The sequence below is a fragment of the Podarcis bocagei genome (assembly GCF_964188305.1).
Source record: "Podarcis bocagei genome assembly, chromosome: 9".
Lineage (NCBI taxonomy): Eukaryota > Metazoa > Chordata > Lepidosauria > Squamata > Lacertidae > Podarcis > Podarcis bocagei.
Window position 1 is genome coordinate 20,393,379 of NC_138134.1, and position 11,016 is coordinate 20,404,394.

Consider the following 11,016-nt stretch of genomic DNA (forward strand, 5'->3'; position numbering starts at 1 on the left):
ATGAAAAAAAAATATCATTTTAAGTTGGAACTTAATAATTATTTCACTATTGATATCCTTCTCAATTGTATTTCAGTTCAACAATTATTTGGATAAAATACATACTTTGTTATGTGCAAATGGCTTTAGATACCTATTAGGTCCATAAATTACCATATAGCATGTATTCAACACAAAAAACAGCGACATTTCGTTGTTGACAAAGGGCTTATAGAAGCGAAGGCCGCACATGGAGTTGTCACTTTTAATCCCTGCAGGCAAGAGAGAGAAAGAGAGAGAGAGAGATGGAGAGAGGCGAAGAGGAAGGGTATCAAAACTAACCCGGAAGTGAGCTTCCAGGCTATGAAACTGGCAGTCTAACCCTTTAAAAGTCTACAGGCTATACGCGGGGAGGGGAGGGGAGGGGAGAAAAGGAAGGAACCGACCGCTCTGCGCACTAAAACATGCTGCTCCGAGGGAGAGGGACGTACTGCGCGTGCGTTGTAGGCACTGGGAAACCTCTGATTGGCCAAGCTCACGGGCAGGGCTAGTCCTGGGGAGAGGAGAGGCTCTTGCGGCAGTTCGTTTTAAAAAGAGGGGCGCATGCGCGGGACCATGTGCTGGGTATTACCTTATTTGGCGGGGGCGGGGGGAGTGTGACCTGTCCTTCAAAACTGCAAGTGATGCAGGATTTTATTTTATTTTTAATCCACGCGAAAGACCGTAGAGTCTAGTGCAGAAATGTTAAGAGTGGGCAGTGCTAAGTAAAGAATCCCATATTTGAACAGATTAATAAAACATTTGCTTTAATTGTCACTGAAGCTTTAATTTGTTTTGGTGCATTCTATTCTGCTTTTAATTTGATTTATTATTTCATAAAATCGATACACTGCTTGATTATTATTATTATTATTATTTAAAAAAGACAACCCCAAACCCTCAAAGGTCTCTATGTTTTTAATTATGGTTCTATGTTTTTAGTGATAAATTTATTGTTTTGTTTTGTTTTGTTAACAAGCCACCTCGAGGCATTCCCCCACCACCACCCCTTACAATCAAGCTGCATATAAATCTGATGAAATAAATAAATAAACAAACAAAACTCAAAAGCCCTAGCTCATCAAGGAACTCTCTGGGCTAAAACCAGTGTCAGCATGAAATGGGTTGTGGAGGAAGTGTAGCTGCTCCCCTCCCCATCCTCTGGATGCAGATAGGGCAGGAAGACCATAGAATTGTACAATTGGAAGGGAACCCTGAGGGTCATCTAGCCTAACCCCCTGCAATGCACGAATATTCACCTATCCCATAATGGGACTGAACCTGCAACCTTGACTTTATCAGCGCCACGCTGTAGCCAACTGAGTCATCCAGATCCTCCTTTGCTGTATCCCAGGGGTCAGCAACCTTTTTCAGCTGTGGGCCAGTCGACTGTCCCTCAGACCATGTGGGGGGGCCAGACTATATTTTGAAAAGAAATATGAACGAATTCCTATGCCCCACAAATAACCCAGAGATGCATTTTAAATAAAAGCACACATTTTACTCATATAAAAACACGCTGATTCCCAGACCGTCTGTGGGCCTGCTTGAGAAGGCGAATGGGCCGGATCCAGCCCACGGGCCTGAGGTTGCCTACCCCTGCTGTATCCTCATTGCCTCGCCCCACCCCAATATTCTGATAAGCCTAGCATAAGAACATAAGAGAAGCCTTCAGCTGGATCTGGCCAGTGTAGTCCGGCATCCTGTTATCACAGGGGCCAACTAGATGCCAGCAAGCAGGATTTGAGCGCAAGAGCCTCTTCCCTCCTAGGGTTTCCATAAACTGGTGGGATTCAGAAACATGGCTGCCTCCTAGTAGCTAGTAGCTCAACTATTGCTACGATGATGACATTACCTGTAGCCAGCCACCCCTTACAAACAACTGCTGACTTTGTGTTAGGGGTTTTTCAGGGGCATGGGCAGTAATGATGCGGTTGCCGTACGTCCAGAATTTCCCAGACATATCCAGAATACTGCAGTCGAAAGCAAAGTCCGGGTGGAATTTGACTAAATGTCTGGGATGTTGGCAGTCTCGTTTTTGCCAATTTCCCACAAAAATTGCTCAAAAGCATCCCATTATTTCACCCTCAACAACTCTTCTGTCCGGATTTTCACTTTTTGAAAGATGGCAACCCTAAGGTAGCACCCCCCCCCAAAAAAAAGCATCCTGAAGCGATATAGTCTATTCTTCCATTTTATTCATGCCCTCCAACATTTCTCTCCATTGTCTTTGGAGACAATGGAGGAGTGCGCTTTTTGGGGTGAAGGCAAACTCTTGGAAGGTTACAGCGCCTGCTGTGGCTGGAGAGGTTGATACAGGAGAGACATGTTTTGTTCCATCCGGGGCAGATCAAGGCATCTGGATGCGCTGCTGCAGATACACCATGGCCTTTCTTGCAGGACCAGGCATTGGGGTCCCCATAGGTAAAGGTAAAGGGACCCCTGACCATTAGGTCCAGTCACAGACGACTCTGGGGTTGCAGCGCTCATCTCGCTTTACTGGCTGAGGGAGCCGGCATACAGCTTCCAGGTCATGTGGCCAGCATGACTAAGCCGCTTCTGGCGAACCAGAGCAGTGCACAGAAATGTTGTTTACCTTCCCGCTGGAGCAGTACCTATTTATCTACTTGCACTTGGACGTGCTTTCGAAGTGCTAGGTTGGCAGGAGCAGGGACCAAGCAACGGGAGCTCACCCCATCGCGGGGATTCAAACTGCCAATCTTCTGATCGGCAAGTCCTAGGCTCTGTGGTTTAATCAAAGGCTCTGATGAAAATAGGGACGCCCTATTCAATAACAACAGTTTTATTATTTGTATCCTGTGTTGCCCCAGCCACTCTGGGTAGCTTCCAGCACATATAAAAACAACATAAAACGTTTTTTAAAAAATATCCATATACAGGGCTGCTTTCAGATGTCTTCTAAAGGTTGTATAGTTACTTATCTCCTTGGCTCATGGGTCATATAACTCCAGACCCTCCAACATTTCTCCAGTGAAAGTAGGGGTATCCTAAGGAAAAGCGGGACATTCCTGGATCAAATCAGAAACCGGGATGGCTTCTGTAAATCTGGGACTGTCCCAGGAAAATAGGAGAACTTGAAGGGTCTGTTTTACTTTGCTGCCTGGGAGTCGCAGACCTGTGTCATGTGTGACTGTTGTAAAGGCAGAAAAGACTATAGAGCAGAAATTGAATTTACGTTCGTGCAGGTTGGTTTTATGGTTCCCAATATAAACTTGTGGCCTTGGTGTGCACAGTAATGGCCTGCTAATGCTTCTGACAGAATGGCCAAGGGCATGATTGAGAAATGAACTGGGTCATTAAAACAATGCATAGGTAAACAATTTTTAGCTTAGCCAGCACAACACTTAAATTGTGCTTGGAGTCACAGCTGTAAATAACTGTAAGCGGGCTGTTTTTAACAGCACGATGGTTTGTCCATTGTGATATTTAGATCCTGCCTTTTCTCCAAATTGCTGAGGATGCTACACATATTTTAACTTACTTTATCCTGTACTACAGAGAGGTAGACTAGGCTGCTAAGCATGATTTGCCCATCACTCTTACTCAAACTCTGATTTCAAATCAAGATTCCCACAGCTAACACTAGTCACCTCAAACACTCTCTGCCTTTATCTGAGCTATTTTGTTAGATAAAATTCCCTGAAGAACCAAAAGGTAGTTCAAGTGATGATTTATTAATTCCTGCGTATATGCCAGAGACTTTATGTACCTGAGCATGAGGTAAATGACAAGGTGCTTTGAATGTAGAAATGCAAGGCAAGGAATAATATATTGCCTGGCATAGCAAAATATAAAGCTGAAGAATGTGATTCAATATTATAGCAAACATTATACAAATCACTAGCTCTGTGCTATTGCACCTGCTTTTTCTAACACCTGGCCCTATAAAAATATCTGCACAAGAGAATGTCCAGAGATTTCAAAGAAACAATATAGTCTGCCACAGTTTTCAAAACATCCATTATATGCTGGTGATGAGGAACCTTGAATGAGACATAATTGCATTATGCACCATTCTCCTGGAGCCAGACTCTAAATGTATGATAAAGTCATATGGAGAGGTTGTCAATAAGCACATCTGTCAAACCACCCCTTTTTGCATTGCTATAACTCTATATTACGCACATGACACATCCTATCTGTATATGGAAGCAGAATAAAAACAACAGGGGCACATTGTTTAACCGTAGTGATGTGGGGCAGAAAATAATTATTTTCCCTAAGTTCATTAGTAGTAGAGAATTGGTGCCAAGTAACCTTTAGCTCACATAGAGGCAAATCACTGATTATTTTTCTTAATTAATAGTGGAAGTGGGGAGGGGGCGAGTTTCATCCAGACCACAGCATATGTGGAGGGGAGGTTTAACCCTTTTCTTCACCAAAGTCCTGGCAAAATAATCCGCCCACTTCCACTTTCCGGGCTGCTGTTAGCCTTCACAGAGATGCTCACATTGGTACTAATGCAGAGTCCCACAATATGTAGCACTAACACCATTCCAGAAAACATTGTGGAGAAGGTGGCTCTGCAATAGCAAAGCCTTGTAAAGAATATGAGGATCAACTGTGTACAGAATACGACCTGGCTGAAATTTGGGACTGTTCATAATTTTGATGACATTGTGATAATACATATGTGTCTGCTTTGTTGTTGTTGTTTAGTCATTTAGTCGTGTCCCGACTCTTCGTGACCCCATGGACCAGAGCACGCCAGGCACTCCTGTCTTCCACTGCCTCCCGCAGTTTGGTCAAACTCATGTTGGTAGCTTTGAGAATACTGTCCAACCATCTCGTCCTCTGTCGTCCCCTTCTCCTTGTGCCCTCCATCTTTCCCAACATCAGGGTCTTTTCCAGGGAGTCTTCTCTTCTCATGAGGTGGCCAAAGTATTGGAGCCTCAGCTTCACGATCTGTCCTTCCAGTGAGCACTCAGGGCTGATTTCCTTCAGAAGGGATAGGTTTGATCTTCTTGGAGTCCATGAGACTCTCAAGAGTCTCCTCCAGCACCATAATTGAAAAGCATCAATTCTTCGGCGATCAGCCTTCTTTATGGTCCAGCTCTCACTTCCATACATCACTACTGGGACACTACTGTGTCTGCTACCTAACAGTTAATACATCCCACTCTGTACTTACTTGGACTCAACACAAATGAGGTGAGGGAAAATTCTGCTCTGCATTTTGTCAACTGTGCACAAGGTAAAACCAGATGACATGGAACAAGTACAGTGATACCTCAGTTTACAGATGCTTCAGGTTACAGATGCTTCAGGTTACAGACTCCGCTAACCCAGAAATCGTACCTCAGGTTAAGAACTTTGCTTCAGGATGAGAACAGAAATCATGCGGCAGCGGCGCAGTGGCAGCGGGAGGTCCCATTAGCTAAAGTGGTGCTTCAGGTTAAGAACAGTTTCAGGTTAAGAACGGACCTCCAGAATGAATTAAATACTTAACCCGAGGTACCACTGTATTCATAGAACCAGTGCTTTTTTCTGGGGCACGCGCAGGGGTACGCATACCCCATAACATTTTGTGAATCCAAGTTTGGCCTCATTGAGGGGCAGTATTTCAATATGAGTGCAAAATGAGAGTACCCCTAAACATTTTTAAAGAAAAAAAGCACTGCATAGAACTGAAGGTTGACCACATAGGAGCCAGTGTCTCTGCTAACTAACATGCTGTTATAATTTACACACACACACACACACACACAGAGAGAGAGAGAGAGAGAGAGAGGCTAAAATGTTTTTTCTTCCTGCTCAGACTGAATGGGCACCAGTTGAAAAAGCATTTGAAATTAAGTCAGTGGTGTTCATTTCCCACAAAACATTCCCTAGCCCAACCAGTCCCCTGACTGAGTATATGCTAAAAGGAAATGGCATTGTAATGTGCACAATATGAATATAATTCTACCCTTCAAGAGAAAGCTCAAAATGTTATTAGCAGGCACGTTCTGTCGCCTACGAATGTGCTTCAAGCATCTCATCAGCATCTGGTCAAGCAGGTGTGATTAAGGCTGAAGGCAGAATAGTGCCTGAACAGAATCATCTGCAGGAATAGGCTCCCAAGGGCAGAATCAAAAGGTTTCCGTCAATCAAGCTGGTGTAGGACCTCGTTTGCAGAATCTCAGGATGGCATCACAAGTCCTTGTGTCAGCGTGTAAGCTAATGAACGAGTCACTGAAAGAAACGGCTCAACATTTCCTTCCTTAAGTAGCTGGCTCGGACTCAACAGTGAATTTCAGTTTCTTCCAAATGAAGTTTGAAAATGAAATTTAGGCACCACAACAAACTTGCAAAATGGCCCCCTTCCCCATAGGTTCTGCTTCATTTGCTGGATTAAAGAAGAGTATTGCATGGATGGTGTCATTATATGCCTCAGTCACTCGATGTCAACTATTCCCATAATGTTTAGTGATGCAAAACACACTTTAAAATTTGTGTGACGGGCGTTAACTCCTACTGGAAACTTTTCTGCTCCACCAGGCAATTAAGAATGTATCCCCCGCAGTGGTCTATTGATGTTTGTGAGCCATTTCACAGGGGCTCCCTGTCAGTCCTAACAATTGGCAGCTTGCTTTCAGTTGCCAGTTTTCCTTTTGTAGCTCCATCTGTACCTGCCCTGCATCTGATGTCCCATATGACATCAGGTGCAAGGCAGGTGCGCATGTTTTTTGGGAAGCAGCTGCGTGGGCCAAACTAGGCTGGAGTCTCCTCACCATTGTCTTGCACAATGATATTCCACCTGATAATTTGGTACACCAGGCTAAATCACAAGAAAAGCCGAGACAATTTATTTGATATGACAGGTAGCATCATCTTAAAGATGTTTCACATTGAAAGTGATTTATTTTTTTAGAAAAAAGAAAAAAACCTAAATATTATTGATGAGGAGAGTTTTACTGCTAATGAATCTCCCCCCACATTTCCTCTCCCACATGGTAATGTGACATTTGAAAGTGTGTTTTCCTTCTCGCATGATGGCATTAATTTTTCAAGAAGGTTCTGAATCTTCGAGACAGTTTGCATACGATGTGTTGCAAAATGGCACAGAGATAAATCAGTAGTTTGGATGAAAGCACAAAGGATTAAATTGCCTTAAGATTAGTCACACACACACACACACACACACACACACACACACACACACACACCATGACTTGAATCTAGAGTTTGAGCACCTGCACGATTTGAGGAAAAAGCACAATTTTCCAGCTGTTCTGCAGAATAAAGGAAGTTGTCCATCCATTTAGCATGACCTACACTGACTAGTATCACTTCTGCAAGGTACAGCAGTACCTTGGTTCTCCAACTTAATCCTTTCCGGAAGTCCATTCCAAAACCAAAGTGTTCCAAAACCAAGGCACGCTTTCTCATAGAAAGTAATGCAAAACGGATTAATCCGTTCCAGACTTTTAAAAACAACCCCTAAAACAGCAATTTGACATGAATTTTACTATCTAACGAGACCATTGATCCATAAAATGAAAGCAATAATCAATGTATTGTACTATAAAATAAGTAAGACAGTATTGTAGATGATAAAAATTAAAATTATTATTTTTTCTTACCTGCACTGATGATAGTCATTGTTTGGATCGGGGGCTTTTATCCATTTCCGCAGCCATACAATCAATCAATCAATCAGTAGCTGAACTGGGTTCCACACAGTCACAAAAACAAAGTAACCCAAAAAGCCTCAAAAACAAAAACGCAAAATAAATAGCTAAAACAAAAGTGCCAAACTTAATCCGTTCCAGAAGTCCGTTTGACTTCCAAAATGTTCAAAAACCAAGGCACAGTTTCTGATTGTGCAGGCGCCCAGGAAACAATAGTCAATGGCCACATCAGACGTTCGGCTTCCAATAAACATTCGAAAACCAGAGCACTTACTTCCGGGTTTTCGGCTTTGGGGAACCAAGGCATTTAAGAACCAAGGCGTTTGAGAAGCAAGGTGCCACTGTATTAGGCAGGGGACATTTGACGTCCTACCCAGAAATGCCAGGGATTCAACCTGAACTTCCTGCATGCAAAGCAGGCTCTGTACCTCTGAGCTACAGGCCTTGCGCGGGGGCTCCGCTAGGGGCGCCATGGAAGATGGCCGATAATACCATCTCTCCAGCTCACACAAGGTAATTTAGAGGCTGAGATGGGAGTAATCAGCCTCCCAAATTCTTCCCGGTGGAAGGGAAGATGCAGTCTCATTCGCGGCTGCCCACAAACCACCCACGAGTTCGTAAAGAAGGAGGGGGTGGGGGCACTGGATGGAAAGCCCTCAAGGGAGTTCAGATCTCCTGGCCTCTGTGAGTGCTCCAAGTTCCATTTCTTAAGATAAAAAATTGGATTTAAGAATTTTGGACATGCTTCGGGCGAAGAAAGGTTAATTAATCTGCCAACTACAGCCACTGAGGTGCTAAGAGTGATGGGAGGAAGAAAGATAACATCAAAGAATAATATCCAAACCGATATGTTGGAACGGAACAGAAAGGAGGGGGGATAAAACTTTTTCTTTTTCTACTACGATAATACCTAACAACGCCCCCCCCCCCCCGAAGAACCGTCTACATTACTTATAGCAAGTGAGATCGGAAAATATGAACTGTGTGGAAATAATAATATTAACTAAAGCCTTTGCTCTTTGAAATACTTGGAAGAAGATAAAAGACTCTCCTGTGACGCATTATTTAATCGGGATCCGCCGTTATGAGACAGACTGAGTTGCAGCGATTAATAGTCATAGGGGGAGGCGAGCTCTTGCTTTGTTGTTATATCTGTATTTCAAGTCTGATTTGGCAAACCTCCTCTGGAAAGGCTAATGTTTGGTGCAACCTGTCTGAGAAAATTAATGAGCAAACGCCTAGACTTTATTTCATCGGAACTGAGAGAAGATGGCGTCTGCCACCAGAGAAGAACTTTTGGATTGATTCGGCATAAACACCAGCATGTGAGGACATACTGCAAATAAAAGACTACCAGTTGCAAAAAAAAAAAAAAAGGAGAGTCATACAAAATTCACACAGGAGCATATTATTGCTCACTTCAGCTCGCCTGTGGAAACAACTCAGAGGCTATGAAAGAAAGAAGGATAACAGCAGGAAGATTTAAAGAAGGAACTATTGGAAACTCAAGGCAGTAGAACCATAAGATGATTGAACCCCACTGAACTTGAAGCATGGGAAGCCCCAACAAAAATTTATAATTTGGCAAAATATTTGGACTTTATGATATGTATTTGTATAATTTGGAATATTTAATGTGATTGGATTGGATTGTTAAAATGGAAAACTTAATAAAAATTATTCTTAAAAAAAAGAGCTACAGGCCTTGCGCTGTGACAGATCCCCACCCAATATACCCTTACAAAAGTTGGGTGTCACTCCAACTCTCTGGTGAGCGGTAGCAACATCCCATAGGGTTCCAGGCACTCACATCAGGTCTCTGTTCCTTTGGAGAATAGAGACACGGCAGAGACTGTCATAGGTTTATGAAATATGGTTTGTTCAACTTTTTACCCCTTCAGTCTGCATGGAGGGAGTCCAGATCTGACACCATGGTCATTTCAAGAGGGGCTTGTGCCCCACAGCAGTGCAGCTCTCTCAGCCAGCCTTCAGCCAGCCTGCCCAAGATGGATCCTGGTCTTTCTTTCTCCTTCCTCCTTCCCAGAACAAAAACTCTCTTTCCCTGTCACTTCAAACACACACCTTGGCAACATCTATCTCCCCAGGCCAACGGATCCCTCTCCGATGGCCCGATCAACCTTTTTTGTCATGTTAACAGATTTGGTCTTTGCTAAGCCAGCCAGGCTGCTTTGCATAAGGCAGCCCAGGGATTCCTTATCTGGCAAAGTTCCGAAGCTTGTACTTCCATCCATATTACAGTTAATCAAACTCCTACCATTTATTAATTTCTAGGATTTAGGGGTCCCCCTGCCCCGATCTTTAACAATTCGTATACCCATACATAATAACCAAGACAGTTATTATATTGTTATATGTTTGAGGGGAAGCATTGGTTGTCATCCATCTGTCTTTGGAGACAATGGAGGAGTGGGCTTTTGGGGGTGAAGGCAAACTCTTGGAAGGTTACAGCGCCTGCTGTGCCTGGAGAGGTCGATACAGGAGAGACATGTTTTGTTGTATCCGGGGCAGATGAAGGCATCTGGATGCGCTGCTGCAGATACACCATGGCCTTTCTTGCGGGGCCAGGCATTGGGGTCCCCATACCCCAACCCAGAGAAATGAAGAGACCAATAAGACTGGTTTGGGGTCAAAACAGGCCACAACGTGATTGAATACAGATGAAAGAGGTTTGGCTTGGGCGTGGGGCAATCTAAATATGTGTGGTCAATCCAAGCGGGGGTTCCTAAGACACACATCAAATAGGATGACCCCCTCAGGGACCACTGCTTGCGGGAGCACCTTCGGCCCCAGCCCCTGTGGACATGGCCACTCACCCCACCCTCGATCCCTTTAATAGGATACCCCAGTGTTTGGAGGGACAGGCGGAGACTAAAACCTCCCCTCCATCCAAGACAAAGGATTGCCCCGATGCCCAGCCGCCAACCGAGCAACGCTCGCCACCAAACCACTCACATCTGCACCCGTGCCTTAATGCTTTTGATCGTATCTGACAACCAAATGTCATTTCCCAATAAGGAAAGATGCATGCCACCCGGCAAGGGGCGAATCTGACTGAAGCCTCCCTGCCCCCTGGCAAAGCCTAAGTCCCAGCCTACACCCCCACTTGCCAAATCAGGATGCAGGCTAGGATCCTGATAGGTGGTGAGGGCTTCAGGAAAGGCACGGCAGTTCCAGTTCCCGTGTCGGGGCTCCAGTGAAGCCTCTGCCGCCCCACAACTCTGCCACACCAAGAGGAGTGAATGGACTTCTCTCTGCGCTCCCTCCCAACAGTCATTCCTCCTTTGGCCACTGCTATGGACGTGGGTGGCGCTGTGGGTTAAACCACAGAGTCTAGGACTTGTCA